The following is a 20,401-nucleotide window of genomic DNA, read 5'->3' as shown; positions in this document are numbered from 1 at the left end:
CAACAGTTTCGATAATCTTCGAGTGGCAGATTATCCACGAAACTGTCTACAGTATTCTCCAAAATATTCAGGTAGCTTCTGGATGTTAATGACTCCTCGTATATCACGTACCTCAATTTGTTGTCCATCAACATGCAGAAGACATTAAAACTAAATTTTTCTTGAAATCCGGCTTCTTTTGTGACGTGAGGATTTTCACTGGACCAATAATGACGATTTGTTCTATTGAAAATCCCTCCTCTCGAAAATTTCGATTCATCAGTCCAAATAATTTTATTTAAAAAAAGTGGATCTTCTTGAATGCGTGTCAACAACATTTCACAAAATTCTACTCTCTGTTGAGGATCTTGAGGCTTCATTGCTTGAATTTTGGTGAATTTATAATCATGCATTTTATGTCTTCGCAAGATTCTTTGAACCGATGAATATTTTATACCCAAATCTTCTTCAGCACTTCTTATCGATGACTCGGGAAATGCGTGAAAATATGCTAAGACATTAATCTGGTTGTCTTCGAAAGTTACGGGTCGAGGCAAGTTTCTTGGTGCTTTTAAAGTTGATCCAAATGCATTGAAATTGTTCTGAATTCGTATAAATTTCTTGAGGTTCATTGGCGGTAGATTCGTATACATTTCATTGAACTTTCTACATGTTCTGCTGATAATTTTGTCACACTATCCAAAAATAATAAACAAATTCATAAGAACTTCGTTTGAATAGTTTTGTTCCATCGTTTTGAAGGTATTTGCAACTTCTGAAGTGACGAAAATGTCGATATTATTAGGAGAATGTCACAACGCTACTGTCAAATAGTAATCATGGCCTGCTCACCAAATACCGAATGGAAATACCATTCTGAAGGGACATTTTCACAAATAAATGTTCATAAGTCCGAAACTTGACTAGTTAGGTATAGGCATTTTTAGAAGTCATGATTTTCGAAGAAAAAAATTGAAATTAATTTTTATTTCGAAAACGGTAACAGATAGGTATAGGGAAATATCAAGAAAAGTTGTCGGGCAATTGTTGGAAATTCTAAAAATAATATTATATACAGAGTGTTCTATTTGAAAAATCAAAGTTGCTACTGCTTTCTAATAGAAGCGGCAACACCGCATTGCCGAAAATATTTTAGTTGGCTAGAGAATGTCCGAATATGCCCTCCATTAAATTTTCAAAGTGATCTGTTGTCTGGTTCACCAGAAACGTCTAATGTGCCATCCACCGTGAATCAGCCTGTATTTTATTCAAATTTTATCAACGTGTGTGTACAACAATAAATAAGTATACACAATTTCAATATATTTCATTCAAATTATATCAACGTGTACATGTACAATAATAAATAGTATACAAAAACTGAAATACTCAAACATATTTCTGTTTGCAGTCAATTCTTGAAAAGTTGGTGGTCTCCTACCGCTGTTGAAAATTCTCAGAGTAACACACACCTATCAGTCATATTCAAACAAGGACAAAATTTATCAATGAATCACATCAATAGAAAAAAAATCCAAATGATAACCTCATTTCAAGCTATAGTGCCCCCAAGGTAAAGTGTCGGATGATTTGGTAATTAATTTTCGTTTATCGTCGTGTGGACTCAAGCCTATTTTCACCTGCTTGATACTGAAAACGTTGTGAGCGTATGATCCAATGGTGAACTGCTCACATATTTTTTCTTTAAAATTTCTGAGAAAATCCATATAATCTTTGAAATCAATTTTATTTTTGACTACATTATATCGAATTCCCTTTGATTTTTTGATAACTTTTCCACCCTGCACTTTGTAGGTGTACATTTTGGAACGTAACCCCGCAAAGTGCGTGATGATTTTACCATTTGCTCCAAAAATTTTTTTATTCACAAGTAGAATTTGAAACTTATTATCGGGCAAATAATCGGAAGTATCAAATTTTGATAGGTTATTTTTGATGAGTTCTGAATAGACATCTTCACACGTTATTTCGTAGATGAAGCTATCTGTATCTGTATACATTAACTTGCAATTTTCTATACCTAGAGTGGGCACCATGAAATCGTAATGGAAATCAAACATGCATGTTTTTGAAATATCTAAAATTGCCATTCCGATGTACAGAGGTTTATTGAAAACAAGTTCAGTCTTTTTCAATTCAATAGCCACCAAGTCTGTATCGAAAACGGTTCGACTCTGAAATCGGGGGCTCGCAATTAAATTTTTGGCGCCATAACGACCGTTCCAGGAATTCACAAGTTTGACCACCCTGTGTAATCGAATGTTTTCCATAGTTTTCCCAAAAATAGCATTTACCATTAGTTTATATAGATTTTTGCCAAAAGAACTGGTGGCTGCAGCCCTTAGACGAGTATTCAACTCGATGTAGGGACGCAGCCATGCAGATTGTTTGAATTTCAAAACCCGATGAATTTTGGTTAGAATCAAACCGTTTTTCAATGCTTGTTTCAAGTTGCGATAATGCAAAATATATTTGTCTTTATGATACAGGGTACCCATTAATTTTTTTTGTTTGGAATTTGGTGGTGCTTGATGCTCTGGACGAAACGGAAAATCTTTATGTGAATCATGTAATCTCTCAGGGTATTCCAAATCAACTTCCAATATGTAGCCTTCTGAAGCATTGTCAGGAATTTCAGTTACATCTTTGTCAAAATTTTCCACCCACTGAAAACCGTCGTGAGGTAAAAATTCTGACATTGCCCAACCATATAAATTATTGACGTCTAAATATAAAAGATATTTTGAAGGTTTTTCGGGATTGTATGCTTCCATATATTTATTATTTGCTTCAGAATATCTATTTGAACAAACCGATATTCCGCCCCTTATCCCCTTTTCTACAAACATAATCATGTCAATGTCTTTTAAAATTTGTAATTTACACTTCGTATACTTCAACATGGCATCCCACGTGTACCCAGGCATAGTATAATACCATGCGGGGTCCAACCCATAAATAGTCATGCTTTTTTGACGAAAATTTTCAAAAACGTCTGCCAGTAATAAAATATCTGTTTTCAAATATAGGTCCGTATACGATCCCAAATTTGTAATTTCGAATGATTCCCAAACATTTTGTGCGTGAGCATATTTCTCTTCTGTTATGTATTCATCATTCAATTTATTATAGAATTCTTCTCGTGATGGTAACTCGGTGATGTTCAATTTTTCCATGCTATCTAAATAATCATACGGAAATACTCCCTTCCTGTTGAGAAGAGCGAATTTCTCCTCATCTAAATGACAACATTTTTTTTTTATTTCCAAATCATTTTGATCCAATGTGGATACTAATTCATCCAACGATATTCCCATGAATCGAAAAGAATCTATAAATCAAAATTTAATTTTAGTTTCAGCATCCTTCTGTGTAAAGGAAATGTATTTTTCTTTATTTGAGAGAAGTATGCTCATACAGCCTTTTTTTGCGATATCTCTGATAATGAAGTGACTGTTGTATCCTGAAAGATTATGAAAAGTAATGGGTACCACGAATAATTTTTGAAAGTTGACATAACAGGGCAAAACCGCGGAACGCCCCCATATAATGATCGTGATCGTACACAATAACATCTTTGGGGGCGAACGGTTTTTCGCAAATATGACAAGTCGTTGCAGCACCGATATTATTCAAAGGCACTGTCATCGGCTCAATATTCTTAATTTTAGATTCAGCAAATTTTGCAATATCAGACAACTTATCGGCAAACCATTTCATACAGTCTTCACCTCGATAGCTTTTGAAATGAGAGAGACTGTCGTCATAGGAACACTTTAAGTAGTAGCCTGCACTGAAAGGTATATGTTTTTGGTATTTTGTAGCTTTGTTAGATATGCTTTCGTTACATTTTTCCAACAGTGACTCGAAATCAGCAAAAATTATAAACGGGCATTTTTGTTTATAAACATAATTTCGAAATTCCACATAATCGTATGTAGGAAAGGAAATTTTACAATCATTCACTTTTTCGCACAGAACAGTATGATCATTTAATTTTTGTTGACTTGAAAAATAACTTAGGCATCTATCACAAAAAAACTTTTGACCTCTATGATTACTCATTTGTTTTGAAAATAGTCTAGACATGTCTTTGATCTAACAATAATGGAATTTAATTTCAGTCTCGTCATCGTCATTAATGGGTGGAGCCTCATAATCGTTCAATTTTGGAAAATATTTGTCTTGAATCAATAACAAATTGATATGTCTGTCTCGTTTTGTTGTCGTGAGTCTGGCAGGTACTACTACAAAAAATGATTTTTCTTTTGCTTGATTCAATTCCAAAGTGTAAACATTAACAGAAATATTATTAGGTTTTTCAAATTTGGAAATTTGATGTAAATCCATTGAAGTATTTAGCCCTGTAGTATTCAGAACTGTAGAATAGTATGGATATTTTGACACTCTATTAGAATTTTTTGCTACAGGATACAAGGCGCTATACTCCAAAAGAAGCACATTTCGTCATTGTTTTGTACATTAATGCATGCCTTCTTCCTTGCGATTTCTTGTGACAATGGAATGAAAGAAGAACCGTTACCAATCACATATTTATTAATTGCTACTTCCAACAAAAGAATTTTACTCAAAGCCCACCCCGAAAATTGTTCTTCAAATTCGCCTAATTTATTCAATATAACATCCACAGCATTTTCATTGTACCAAGCAGCCAAGTCCGTACCTGAATCGATAACTTTATTTGGTGTACTGAAATATTTACGATCAACAATTTCCCCATCATTCGACTTTTTAATAAAATCCCCTGAAAATGTAAAATTAACTTTGAGACATGACATTTGTTTCAAAATTTTGGAAATCTCACGTTTGAATAATGAAAAAGCATCGCCTAGAAACTTTTTAGGATCTTTATAAGTTAAATTGATGATTACCCCTGTTGTTACTCTACGATTGAAAACATTGTTAACAGTTTGCCACTTCACCCTGGAGCTTCGTCGCTTCAAACCCGAGCCTGTATGTTTATCATTCATCATTTTGACAATCACTTTGAAGCGTTTCAATTCCCCAATTTTTGTAATTATTTTCTTTTTTTCCCCAACCGATAATTTAATTTTTTTCATAGCTAAAATGTATTTCCTTATATGTTTATTAATAAATTGTATAGCTTGTTTGGCAATATAATCTGAATAATTATCTCTAATAACTGAGAGGTAATTATCAATTACCGACTTGATTTTTGGAAAATCAATCATTTGGATTCTATTTATTGACATGACTCATCGATATTTTGTTCACAAATGAAATTCTAGGTGTTATGAGTCGGTTTTGGAAGCTGCAGAGAATTGAATTTCGTTTTGTGGACACTGTTGAGATGGTTCTGGAAGCTGCTGTGATTTGAAACTCGATGTGGAAAAGGTTGCTGAGACGATTTTGGATGTAGTTGTTGAGATGACTCTGAAGTTATACTGCACACGTTGATGTAGTGTTCTGAAATAAATTTGATTCTCAATGCAAATATACACCAGAGAAAAATAAAATTCAAGAGTGGGGGTAATATCTTTCATGGAGTGATTGTGAAAAATGAGCGAGCTACAGTTATAATTGAAAAAATCAACTGTCATTCAAAACAACGAATTTAAAACACATATTCTGCAAGTACTAAACACAATTGAAAACACTTCTTTATGCGGATCATATCTATGAATGAAAAAATTTTTGAGTCGAACAAAAAATATAGTATACAACCACAAACTCTATACATATATTGAACAGAGAAAAAAAACAGTACTTACCTTAATTTCGTACAATTTCAAATGAAACAACACGACAGCGTATTTTCTAAATGCTTCTCACGATGTTGGCTGTCAATTTCTTCTGCGGCGTCTCTACAGGTGAATCTGCTATTTTGTTATTTGGTTTCCTCTCCACGACTGAAATTGAATTTCAGGAAATCCACCTGCGAGAAACCAAAAATAAAAAAACAATGTTTCAAATTATACGAACACTCTCTCAATAAACGACAACATGAATGAAAGTTATTCGTAACTTACTATGCGTTTACTACATAATAAATGTGTATATAGACAAGATATGGCATTGAAGGCAACTAGATAAAATACGAGAAAAACTCTTATTCAGCTTGAAGGATTCTCGAGTGAAATTCATAATCACGTTTTCCGGTTCTGAGGCTGCCATCTAATAAAACATCAAAACAAATTGTGCGGTCAAAAAGTCAAAAACGTATAAAAAATCTTGCAATAAAAATTCATAAAGTGAACATGAAAAATACTTACTAAAATCGTTGCACTTGTCACTAGTATCACTGATACAACTAACTCATCATTTTGCCTCGCAGGAGGTATTTATAGGAAAATAAGTGATGACATATTTCAAAACCAAACAAAGAGCCTTTGTTCCGTCGCTTTGAGAACTGCAGATCTCTGGGTGCTGATTCAGCATTGACAGTGATCAATGTCACCTTGGCTAAGAATAGGAAAATAGGTGATGACATATTATGCAATCAAACAAAGAGCCTTTGTTTCGTCACTTTGAGCCACGTTTCTGGCTTTATCAATAAGTGATAGCGATAATGCTGCATACCTATATTATATATTTTTACCAACTTGAAATAAAACAAAAAATCTACTGTTTCAATCAAAATATTCATTTTTTTATTAAAATTCATAATTGTTGTACAAGTCTAATTAGAATACATACTGACATCGTAGATTCTATGATAACTCTATAAACGTCAAATTACATTTGTGACTTCTTTTTCTCTTGCCTCGTTGTGTGTTCTGGAACAAATTCAACAGTTTTTTTTTTGATGACGAAGATCTTGAAATATATTTTTCAATTCACATTTGAATGGTGTATTCTTTGGAATTGCGCCTGCGCAAATATCCTCATTGACTGATGTCGAACAAATCGATTTCCATTGTTTACACTAGCCTTCATGCATATTTCCTTGGAATTTCATCCACATTCGTTTACATATTGAACAGAAATTATTGTAGTCGGAAGTACAAAATTTGTTTTTCAGCATCGTTGACGACATATTCTACACTCTGAGGCTGGAACACTTTGTCTTGAATGTGTAAATTATTCAACTGCTTGAGAACCATTTTCTTTTCCTCATATAATTGAATATCTTGACGTAAATGTTGGACACGTCTCTCAAATTCCTCTACTTTACGTCTGTATACTCTGAATGCCATTATAATACTAATTTTTGTTTACCAACGACGTACGGAAAATCGTTTTCCTTCGAAACTTATGCAAAATAACGTATTTTGAAATGTCATTGTCGAATACTTCGCTCTCCCACAACGCTCTTCCACAACGCTTAACCTCTCGACACTTTTGGATCTCCTCTTTCTCCTGATGATGCTAACTTGGTTAACAAAGATACGAGACGTAGTGCCCTTTTGGTATGTTGGAATGCTATACTTCTGTTGAACTGACATGTTTTTTCTTAAATATATTTTGACGCGCCCTGTACACTTTGACGTCATGTTTGTTTTCAATGATGTATTTTGAGATACCTTGTAACATTGAGGGATCACACTTTGAAACGATACAGCCTCATTAATCTGTAATGTTTTTTCTTAAATCTGATTCATTATTATTAATATATCACTTTCGCGCTTCCAATTTTCGTCGAGTAGTTCACGATTAATTCCAAACCGGCAACGCTACATTACTCCATAAACAATGATTCATTGTACAACTGGCAACGCCGAACCTGACATGCTGGCATGTATTAACATTTGACAGATGCAGTCTTATGAGTCTAGTGTTTACAGTGTCCTTCTTCAAAATGTGCCCCCGTGCCCCCGCTTCTCCGGAGCGGTCCCCAACTTACTGATGGGCACTTCAGCAAGATTGACATCTGACTTTCTTTGGTTGAATGTCAGCCTCTAGGTGCTTTTACTTTCTGATCTGTTGAATTGTTTTATCATGACTTTCTTAACTGAATTATTGCATGGGGTCCCCAAAAACTAACCGGAGACTAGTGTCTTTTTAGTCGCGAGCAAGTGAGGTTCTCAGTGAATTTGAAAATGAGATCAATTTGAAGTCTGGTTAATACATTTTTATACTTACCCGAGCCGCCTGAGAGCGACTCTCGGGGGTGGTCTTTGGTTCATCTGCTTCGTTGGCCTTCTGTGTTTGTCCCTCTCTCGAAATCTGGGGTCATCCCTGTTTACTGCGTTATGTAGGTCGCTTAGCGCTGGATTGTCGTGCGCTCGAATTCTGTCAAGCGTGTCCTCTGCGTGTTTCCTCATGTATGTTCAGGTCTAGATGACTAAATGTGAAGAACCAAGAAGGGTACTTGATAAAAATAACTGCGTAAAAGCAAGCGAGACATAAGTGGAACCACCTTTTGGTGTGAACCCAAGTTAGTTGCTAAGTTTTTATGTCAACGTTGGTGGTTTGACCAATCAACTGACTGCATTAGCAAAAAATTGGGAAGCTTTCCTGGAATACCATCGGAAAACCAGTTTATATATAATATAAAATCAAGAAAGGTTAATGCAGACAAGCTGCTTGGAAATAATTCTTTTAATTTTAATTTTTTATTTCTTTTTATTCGGTGGTCATTTTCATTTTCTATCTTGATTATTTTTTATTTGTTTTATTGTATTTTCATTTTACGTTATATTCCTTAATATAATTGATATTTCAGCTATTCATTCTAATCCACAATGGAACATTGTCAACCACTTTGAAACAAGCTATATGTTTAAGTTTGAGATCCGCCGATGCAAATAATGTCAAATCAATTAAAATTATGAGGTGTTTTCTGGATTTTACCGTTTAATCGTATTCGAGCGTGTATTCAAAAACGATTCGTAACGATGTCATTCATAAAAAGATTCGCCAGAATGGAGTGATTCAATTTGTGTCACATGTCAAAGTCAATAATGAAAACAAACTTTTCAATTTCAATACTGATAGTGATGCGTTATTCTCATGAAACATTAGATGTTTATGATAGAGAATTTAACATGTTAACTCCAACTGGCATTTCAGGAACTATCGGGATTATAATGCTTCCGCTTCTACCAAGATATTTGTTGCAGCGACCTCTTACAACCATAAGATATCTCGAAGTATCCATTCAGTGAAATGTTCTTCTTTAAAATTCGATACTTTTTGCACAGAAATTTCAGACGTCAAGCTGACAGTGGTATGAAAAGTAACTCCAACATCAATTAGAATCCGATTTGTACAACCTTTCTATATAGACTAACCTAGTAGGATAATCTTATGGAAACTATATTTGACAGAAAAAGAGACTGTCACTAGATGGCGTTACTGAAAAAGGAGACTCGCCATCAATAGGGTCGAAAATTGCTTGCCTTGAAAATTTTATCTTTTAGAAACGCAAACATATCCGCATTCCGCATTAGGGTCATTTTCTACGAGTTCTTGATATTTATGGTTTTGGTTCATTATTTACATTTCTCTTGTGTATAAGGTAGATTATTGGGATGTACCGAAGACTGGATCAACAACTAGATAATGTGCTTTGTGTTGAATTATAATTAGACATGATTGAGAACTTCGAAATAGTGGCATTTGCTATCAACATTTCGTTTGTGTAGTGTCTATTTTTTTGGAGACTCTAAACTTCTTTGCATTTTGGATACATTTATAAATAGTAGGTAAGTAGTCTACCAGTTTCAATGGAAGTCACACTTTTCTTTTTAATCCGGAAACATTAATAAAAGAGTTGAATGATTTTTTCATTTGAAATTTGCAATATTAACAGCTATTTTTCAGATGACTGGAAATAAGTGTCAATTTTATAAAAGTGGTCAAACCGCCAGGACTGACAAATCTTTTAGGTTCTATAGACTTCCAGTGAAGGATCCTGAAAGGTGCTACAGGGTGTAACATAGGTTATAACTTTAATTTTAAAGTGTGATTGTCATATTTTGTTAGTATGAAGGCTGACATAGTGACATAGTGGAAAATAAATAATTTGGATGCACAAAATCCATAAAAGTCGAAGATGTTGTATCCAATGTGTTGTTTTACTCATTTTTTTGTAACACAATAGATATTTTATAAGGAGCAAAGAAGTAGGCAAGTTCGCGGGTTTCTTCCGTAGTTAGTCCATAATTCATATTTGCGGCTTTGAGCAAATATTCTCCCAGTAACTTTTCCTGTTCATTATTGAAAATTTGTGAGGTGTTGTAATTTGGTTGGTATGATTCGTATTCCCCATTCCTTCTGAATCTTTCCACATATCTCTTTAAAGTCATCTTATCAATTCCGTATGTTTTTGCAGTTGTGCGTAGCTTACTACCATTGACAACCTCCCTAACTGCTAGTTTCATTTGTTCAGGTGACACGGGAACTCTTTCAGTCTTCCTTTTCCACTTGAAAGGCATTTTCTGTAAAAAACATATCTTTAGGAATTGTTCACACATGAATCAAAACTCGTAAGGGAACGTAGGAGCGTTGATACATGTATCAACCCTCCCGAATTAAAATGTGTCAAACCTCCCGTGTTTACAAATTTGGATAAATTGACAGACACCTAAAACATAACCTAACCACAGTATTTTGTATACAGTAATTTCATAAAGGCTGATTTGTGGTTTGAATTTTCCTACGCGCAGACCCACGCGTCGATGTCTTAGGTCTGCGCAAACGACGAGTTTAAGACAGGCATGCAATCAAAGCGTTTAAACACTGCTCAACATAACAAATATTCATATAAACTGCTCAAAAAAATACAGTCGATGAAAACCATGTTGGGCACCTAAGAAAATTGTACAAATGATAATTTTGCATTTGTGTAATATTCAAGTAATCCAGATCATTTCGACAATGATGAACTATGTTTCAAGTAGATTTAAAAATTCATGGAATCGGATGTGACAAAATATACTTTAATTTCAACAAGAAAAAAGACAAGATGAAGAAAGAGTTTTGTTATTCATGAACCATGGTACTGTGCAAGAGCTATCTAGGAGGAATAACGAGTCCCTGTGTGTATACAACCGTGATAGCATGGTCTGCACTGATGAGGAACACTTCAAAACGGTTCGCAGTTGGTTCCTTGTTCGAATCAGGCGAAGTCCCACTATTTGTCCTAGAGAGCTCTTGCAAAGTTGTTTCTTCAAAGTGAGAATCTTTGCAATTATGTCTGAGGCGACTTGGATTCCGAAAGGTTAACAGTCGTAAGGTATTTTTGATAGTCAAATTTACATTATATAAGAAGTTGCTGACTAATAGGACATGTTTCATTTAGAATAACTGTTTTTAATCTACGCAGCAACTTTTCGGGGTTGATTAGACATCTAGACTTGTATAGATTCAAATATCAACATTTGTCAATATATGTCGAGTTATTAGCTAAAGAAGTAGTTGTTTTCTGTCGGAAAACATATATAATGGTATAGTCAAAATGCATTTGGATTTGTCAGTGATTTTATTATCAATTTTTACTTGGATAAAAGCTGGAAGCAGCAAAACAACCTATTATCTTACAGTGTAAATAATTCATAACTTCCGACTCCGAAAACTCTCACATACATTTATAGTTAGTACATACATACAAAAAAATTATTTTTGTATGATTGAACACTACATACTTAATTACTTTTTTACTTCTTCAAGTCCTGAATAGTAACTACATAATTCAGAAAGAATAGGCTCTACAGATTCCTTAATCTTGAGTGATGAATTCGATTAGGAATATTTTTAATAATTGGTCCTTAATATAATCGAATCGGCAAACTCGTCCGCCATCTTGAATTCTCCAATCAATAAATGAATATGCTATATTTGGCCCCAAAAATCTCTACAAAGAAATTTCGCATGGATTCGTACCATGGTTCATGAATAACAAAACACGTTCTTTATCTTGTCTTTTTTCTTGTTGAAATGAAAATATATTTTGTCACATTCGAATATGAACATCTGCCGATTCCATGAATTTTTAAAATCTACTTGAAACTTAGTTCATCATTGCCCAAATGATCTGGGTTACTTCAATATTACACAAATGCAAAATTATCATTTGTACAATTTTCTCAGGTGCCCAACATGGTTTTCATAGACTGTTTTTTTTTTGAGCAGTTTATATGAATAGTTGTTATGTTGAGCAGTGTATACACGCTTTGGTTGAGATTGTAGTAGGGAGAAATGTCATTAGTGTCAAATACGTCATCATTATAAAAAATGAAACTCCTGGACACCGACATCAAAGGGACCGACGCTGAGTGAAACTACTGTATACAGAAATACTGTGACCTAACGTTCCAATACTTTGGATACGCAAATATGCAGAAAAATCAGTGCACTTTTTGTCACCCAACTCAATTTTCGAAACATATCATTACAATTTCTTGAAAATGTTTGGCCATACCTTGCCTAATTTACAATGAATCTCTTGAAAACAGTAATTCAATTATAACTCACACACAAACCACCATTCACGAAATATTTTTAGATTTACGCCATAGCTGGGATGCCGTGTTGCACTATCTTGCGCTTGGCTGATGCAATATATTTTACGGCAGCAATTTCAACTATATATCAACCCTCCTGCAGTATCAACCCTCCCCACGTTCCCCTAAATGTAAACGTTCTGAGAAATGTATTTTGTAGTAGGTGATCAAACACAATATTCTAGGATCGGTTGAACTAGAAAATTATATCAAAACTTCATTACCTTGTGTGTTGAAACTTGGGAAAAAAAATTTATGATAATCAAAATTCCACTATTGATTCTAAGTTGCTACGGTTGATTTTTTCTTGGACATGCTTACCTTTGTAGTGAAATAATTGAGTATATTTTCCACAATGGCGCTTCTATGTTAATGGCACCTCTTTTTATATATACCTATAGGTGAAATTAGAGATAATATCACATACACGGATCAAATACCCGGAAAAACCAGTTCAGCATATTCCTATCCGTGAAAATAAATATATTTTATTAAAACAACGATAAAAATAAAATAAAAACAACAATAAAAATTAATTGGCGCTCCGGGGCGACTTCATTGATTCCAGTGGCGCATTTGCTTTTTCAGCTGCAGGAAAACCCGGAAAAACCTGCAGCACCTCATCATCTGAAGATCTTGATCCAACAATGTCCCCTCTCTTATAAAACAAAATGTAAGGTGTCTCCAGAGGCTCCAATGAATTCAATGCATCGCCAGAACACTTCGTGACTTAACTTAAACCAGTCCGTTTCGTCTTTGACCAAGGCGTAATAATGATGAAATTCAACGCCAAAACCACAGTGAACAATGACTGTATGAATATTATAAAAGTGGTCTGCTAGGTTGAAATGTTCATCTATTTCGAACCTTCCAAAGAGTTTCTTGCTTCCGTTAGAGGTTGAGTCTTGTTTGAAAATCATCAGTGTTATTATTAGATTGACTGGTGCCTCAGCTATACTTGTGTATATATTTATATATATATATATATATATATATATATATATATATATATATATACATATATATATATATATATATATATATATATATATATATATATATATATATATATATATATATATATATATATATATATATATATATAGTTGATAGTGTAACGACCCTATGTATATATAGAATAGTAGTTTTTCGGGGATTCGGTCTGATTAGAATAATACTCTTTTTAGCTGCCCGAGCTTTCGCTAATGTTTATTAGCTTTATCGAGGGCTGTGCTATGTGAGAATATTCAATTTGGAAATTTCAATTTTGAAAGAAGGATGTTGAAGACTTATATTTATATATATATATATATATATATATATATATATATATATATATATATATATATATAAGTACTCTATGATCATTCCCATATTGATTTCTATTTAAGAGCCACCGGTATACAGCTGTTTCAGCCTATTGGGCATCGTCAGTACCGGGCAGGCGGTCCTCGATTGAAGGTGGCTCTTAAATTGATATCAATATGGGAATGATAAAAGAGTACTTATCAATTTATTTTTTGATTTTCATGGAATTATTTTCCAACAGCTTGACTGCATTAACCTTTCTAGATTTCATATCATTTCTAGAAATATGTGGATTCGTTTTCCGATGGTATTTCAGGTTAGCTTCCCAAATATATATATATATATATATATATATATATATATATATATATATATATATATGAAAATCAAAAAATAAATTGATAAGTACTCTTTTATTATTCCCATATTGATATCAATTTAAGAGCCACCTTCAATCGAGGACCGCCTGCCCGGTACTGACGATGCCCAATAGGCTGAAACAGCTGTATACCGGTGGCTCTTGAATTGAAATCAATATGGGAATGATCAAAGAGTACTTATATATATATATATATATATATATATATATATATATATATATATATATATATATATATATATATATATATAAGTATAAGTCTTCAACATCCTTCTTTCAAAATTGAAATTTCCAAATTGAATATTCTCACATAGCACAGCCCTCGATAAAGCTAATAAACATTAGCGAAAGCTCGGGCAGCTAAAAAGAGTAAATATTTATTCTAATCAGACCGAATCCCCGAAAAACTACTATTCTATATATATACATACGGTCGTTACACTATCAATATCAACTATATATAAATATATATATATATATATATATGGAATCTATTTATTTATATATATATATATATATATATATATATATATATATATATATATATATATATATATATATATATATATATATATATATATATATATATATATATATATATATATATAATAACACTGATGATTTTCAAACAAGACTCAAACTCTAACGGAAGCAAGAAACTCTTTGGAAGGTTCGAAAAAGATGAACATTTCAACCTAGCAGACCACTATTATAATATTCATGCAGTCATTGTTCACTGTGGTTTTGGCGTTGAATTTGATCATTATTACGCCTTGGTCAAAGACGAAACGGACTGGTTTAAGTTAAGTCACGAAGTGTTCTGGGGATGCATTGAATTTATTGGAGCCTCTGGAGACACCTTACATTTTGTTTTATGAGAGAGGGGTCATTGTTGGATCAAGATCTTCAGATGATGTGGTGCTGCAGGTTTTTCCGGGTTTTCCTGCAGCTGAAAAAGCAAATGCGCCACTGGAATCAATGAAGTCGCCCCGGAGCGCCAATTAATTTTTATTGTTGTTTTTATTTTATTTTTATCGTTGTTTTAATAAAATATATTTATTTTCACGGATAGGAATATGCTGAACTGGTTTTTCCGGGTATTTGATCCGTGTATGTGATATTATCTCTAATTTCACCTATAGGTATATATAAAAAGAGGTGCCATTAACATAGAAGCGCCATTGTGCAAAATATACTCAATTATTTCACTACAAAGGTAAGCATGTCCAAGAAAAAATCAACCGTAGCAACTTAGAATCAATAGTGGAATTTTGATTATCATAAATTTTTTTTCCCAAGTTTCAACACACAAGGTACTGAAGTTTTGATATAATTTTCTAGTTCAACCGATCCTAGAATATTGTGTTTGATCACCTACTACAAAATACATTTCTCAGAACGTTTACATTTAGGGGAACGTGGGGAGGGTTGATACTGCAGGAGGGTTGATATATAGTTGAAATTGCTGCCGTAAAATATATTGCATCAGCCAAGCGCAAGATAGTGCAACACGGCATCCCAGCTATGGCGTAAATCTAAAAATATTTCGTGAATGGTGGTTTGTGTGTGAGTTATAATTGAATTACTGTTTTCAAGAGATTCATTGTAAATTAGGCAAGGTATGGCCAAACATTTTCAAGAAATTGTAATGATATGTTTCGAAAATTGAGTTGGGTGACAAAAAGTGCACTGATTTTTCTGCATATATGCGTATCCAAAGTATTGGAACGTTAGGTCACAGTATTTCTGTATACAGTAGTTTCACTCAGCGTCGGTCCCTTTGATGTCGGTGTCCAGGAGTTTCATTTTTTATAATGATGACGTATTTGACACTAATGACATTTCTCCCTACTACAATCTCAACCAAAGCGTGTATACACTGCTCAACATAACAACTATTCATATAAACTGCTCAAAAAAAACAGTCTATGAAAACCATGTTGGGCACCTGAGAAAATTGTACAAATGATAATTTTGCATTTGTGTAATATTGAAGTAACCCAGATCATTTGGGCAATGATGAACTAAGTTTCAAGTAGATTTTAAAAATTCATGGAATCGGCAGATGTTCATATTCGAATGTGACAAAATATATTTTCATTTCAACAAGAAAAAAGACAAGATAAAGAACGTGTTTTGTTATTCATGAACCATGGTACGAATCCATGCGAAATTTCTTTGTAGTGATTTTTGGGGCCAAATATAGCATATTCATTTATTGATTGGAGAATTCAAGATGGCGGACGAGTTTGCCGATTCGATTATATTAAGGACCAATTATTAAAAATATTCCTAATCGAATTCATCACTCAAGATTAAGGAATCTGTTGAGCCTATTCTTTCTGAATTATGTAGTTACTATTCAGGACTTGAAGAAGTAAAAAAGTAATTAAGTATGTAGTGTTCAATCATACAAAAATAATTTTTTTGTATGTATGTACTAACTATAAATGTATGTGAGAGTTTTCGGTCGGAAGTTATGAATTATTTACACTGTAAGATAATAGGTTGTTTTGCTGCTTCCAGCTTTTATCCAAGTAAAAATTGATAATAAAATCACTGACAAATCCAAATGCATTTTGACTATACCATTATATATGTTTTCCGACAGAAAACAACTACTTCTTTAGCTAATAACTCGACATATATTGACAAATGTTGATATTTGAATCTATACAAGTCTAGATGTCTAATCAACCCCAAAAAGTTGCTGCGTAGATTAAAAACAGTTATTCTAAATGAAACATGTCCTATTAGTCAGCAACTTCTTATATAATGTAAATTTGACTATCAAAAATACCTTACGACTGTTAACCTTTCGGAATCCAAGTCGCCTCAGACATAATTGCAAAGATTCTCACTTTGAAGAAACAACTTTGCAAGAGCTCTCTAGGACAAATAGTGGGACTTCGCCTGATTCGAACAAGGAACCAACTGCGAACCGTTCTGAAGTGTTCCTCATCAGTGCAGACCATGCTATCACGGTTGTATACACACAGGGACTCGTTATTCCTCCTAGAGAGCTCTTGCACAGTACCATGGTTCATAAATAACAAAACTCTTTCTTCATCTTGTCTTTTTTCTTGTTGAAATTAAAGTATATTTTGTCACATCCGATCCCATGAATTTTTAAAATCTACTTGAAACATAGTTCATCATTGTCGAAATGATCTGGGTTACTTGAATATTACACAAATGCAAAATTATCATTTGTACAATTTTCTTAGGTGCCCAACATGGTTTTCATCGACTGTATTTTTTTGAGCAGTTTATATGAATATTTGTTATGTTGAGCAGTGTTTAAACGTAGTTCTACTCGACGACATCAAACCCGCTCGTCCACCATTATTTGAAATGAATAATTATCAAAGCAGAAATAATAATGATAACGTTAATTCAACAACATTTATAACAGGAATAATACAAAGTATGCTAAAATGAAGTCGTAAACAAAAAGTACAGTACCTATATGGAAGTTTAAGTCACAATTGTGATAGCAGATATTTTTTCAAAAGAAATATCAAGTTCTGTAGATTCGTGGTGTTTTTGAACTAACAAGCTACTCTACTATGAAATATCGAATTCATTCCATATTTTGTATGTACATAATACGTGTGGAATAATCTCGTTTCGTGTTGATCAGTTATCTGAATCTCATGAAACTCAACATTCGAATGTTTCAAATTCTTCTTCACAGCTAAACTGTTGAGGAGTTTCACTGATAATTATAATTTTATGGGAGAAATTCTTTAACACGAATCTAAATTTAGCTGAAAAAACGCACATCGGAAAAAATATTTACTATACTAATAAAAAGCAAACGAATGAACTACAAAAACGGCTGCACATGATCAAGTGAAAAATATCCAGGGAATAATTATGTTCCAGTTCTTTCACAGATGTTGACAAAAAAACCTTTTAGAAAGTTTTGATAAAAAATGAGAAACTGGAATGCGATTTTGTTTTGTTGAGTGGAGCGTTGTCATATGACTATCATTGTATTGTCAATATTCTATAGGATATTTTGAATTTTTTTGATATGGCCGAACAGTTTACATTCAATGAATATGCAGATATGCATGTATTTTATGGACGAGCATTTTGTAATGCTGCAGAAGCTCGTCGTCTGTATTCCGAGCATTTTCCCAATCGAACGGTACCTTCAAGAGAAACATTCGAGCGTGTCGATCGCAGCTTGAGGGAGACAGGTATGTAATAATTGATAATTAATTTGAGCACGTTGTTTTATTTCGATATTATTGTAGGTACAGTTTTGCCAAAACGAGGTGGTGAGGGCGCTCCTAGGACTGTACGTACCGTTGTATTGGAGGAAAATATTTTGGAAGCCGTCGCTGATGATCCTTCAATGAGCATCAGAAATCTATCAGAACAGTTCCATACATCCAAGTCCACTATTCATAGAATAATTAGGGAACAACTGCTCCACCCATTTCACATCCAGAAGGTACATGCCATGACACCTCAAGATTTTCCAGCACGACTGGAATATGCCAATTGGTTCATGGATAGGCAAAGAGAGAATATGACTTTTATTAATCGAGTTTTATTCACTGATGAAGCAGGTTTCAGTAGAGATGGAGTTATCAACTCTCATAATCTCCATATATGGGCCGAAGAAAATCCCCATGGGATATTGCAAACCAAACACCAACGGAAATTCAAAGTGAATGTTTGGGCTGGTATCATAGGAAACCATCTTACAGGACCATTCGTTCTACAGGACCGATTGAATGGAGAACGTTATTTGGAGTTCATTCAGAACGATTTGAATGGACTTTTGGAACATGTTCCATTGCAAACCCGAAGAGATATGTGGTTCATGCATGATGGCGCTCCTCCTCATTTTAGTTTGATTGTGCGTGACCATCTGAACCATATTTTCCACAATAGATGGATTGGTAGAGGTGGGCCATATTCATGGCCATCGCGGTCTCCGGATTTAAATCCATTGGATTTCTTTCTGTGGGGGCATCTAAAAAGCCTTGTTTACGCTACACCTATTCACACAAGAGATGCATTGTTGAATAGAATAACATTACATTGTGAAGCCATACGAAACAACCCTGGAATGCTATTTCAAGTACAGAGAGGGTGTCTTCGCAGACTAAGAAAATGTATAGAGAGAGAAGGTGGTCATATCGAGCAGTTTCTGTAGCGGATTTTTCATTTCTGTTTGCTCTTGAGGCTCTTGAGTTTCGTTAGTTAAACGTGTTTGCATTATAAAAATTCGTTATGAACATTTTACTTATCATTTCCATTTTCCTTAAAAACTAATATTTTCGAATAATGGTAGACATCTCAGGATAAATGTTGTTGAATTAACGTTATCATTATTATATCTGCTTTGATAATTATTCATTTCAAATAATGGTGGACGAGCGGGTTTGATGTCGTCGAGTGAAACTACATTTTTATCACGACTCGTTGCTCCGATCGACTTTCCACACGAGTACTTTCATTCATAAAATTGTCCAAGTAACCTTAATTTTTTGAAAAATATTGAAAAATATCTGTCATTTCAAAGTTTTGGGGTGTGGACCATCGGGGGTAGTCCGTTCCTGACTTTGTAGCAAAACAACTGACTCCTGCATGAAAGCTCATCGAAGGAATTCATTTGTTTAGTCAATTACCAAAATTTGGATGATTTTGAATATTCACTTGAAAAATTATCAAAGAAAAACATTTTTCATTTTGTAACTTCGAGGGCTCGTTACTTGGTAACGAAGGATTTTAGGAAAAAAAGTTATATGAAGTACTGGTGATATTTTGACCCCATCTATACATTCCCGAGAGGAAAAGAGGAAGTCCAGGGACACCCTGTATAGAAAACAACAATTTTCTATAAAAAAAATATTTTAATTGTTATTTTAGGTAATGGTATATTTTAGTCTTGGCTTCGCGGAATAACTAAACTCTTAACTCTGGAGACACCATACATTTTATTTTATGAAAGAGACGACATTGGCAGATAAGGTCTTCAGATGATGTGGTGCTGCAGATTTTTCGGGGTTTTTCCTGCAGCTGAAAAAACAAATGCGCCACTGGAATCCATCAAGTCGCCCCGGAGCGACCTCTAAATGGTTTTGAAATGAAATATCTGTTTGGCATTAAATTGATATGACAATTCAGGCATTTCAATCATTGCTGCTACTGCAGTTGTCGGTTGATTGGTCAAACCACCAACACTGACATAAAAACTTGGCAAGATGACTTGGGTGTCACACCAATAGGTGGTTCCACTTATGTTTCGCTTGCGTTTACGCAG

At 33.9% G+C, this 20,401-nt stretch overlaps 1 long non-coding RNA gene across 1 annotated transcript; it reads right to left on the bottom strand.

The window, feature by feature from the left end:
• Positions 1 to 4,463: 4,463 nt before the first annotated feature.
• LOC141487285 (uncharacterized) lies at positions 4,464 to 6,165 on the bottom strand. Its single transcript, XR_012468308.1, has 3 exons — positions 6,012 to 6,165; positions 5,754 to 5,917; positions 4,464 to 5,448 (listed from the first exon to the last, which is right to left on the bottom strand). It is a non-coding gene; the product is annotated as an uncharacterized lncRNA (long non-coding RNA).
• Positions 6,166 to 20,401: the final 14,236 nt, after the last annotated feature.

The sequence above is a fragment of the Leptinotarsa decemlineata genome, unplaced genomic scaffold (assembly GCF_025532065.1).
Source record: "Leptinotarsa decemlineata unplaced genomic scaffold, Ldec_3_MD MMD2_tig00078422_RagTag_RagTag, whole genome shotgun sequence".
NCBI lineage: Eukaryota > Metazoa > Arthropoda > Insecta > Coleoptera > Chrysomelidae > Leptinotarsa > Leptinotarsa decemlineata.
The sequence above is the reverse complement of the archived record's forward strand: the minus strand, read 5'-3'. Positions and strand labels throughout refer to the sequence as shown.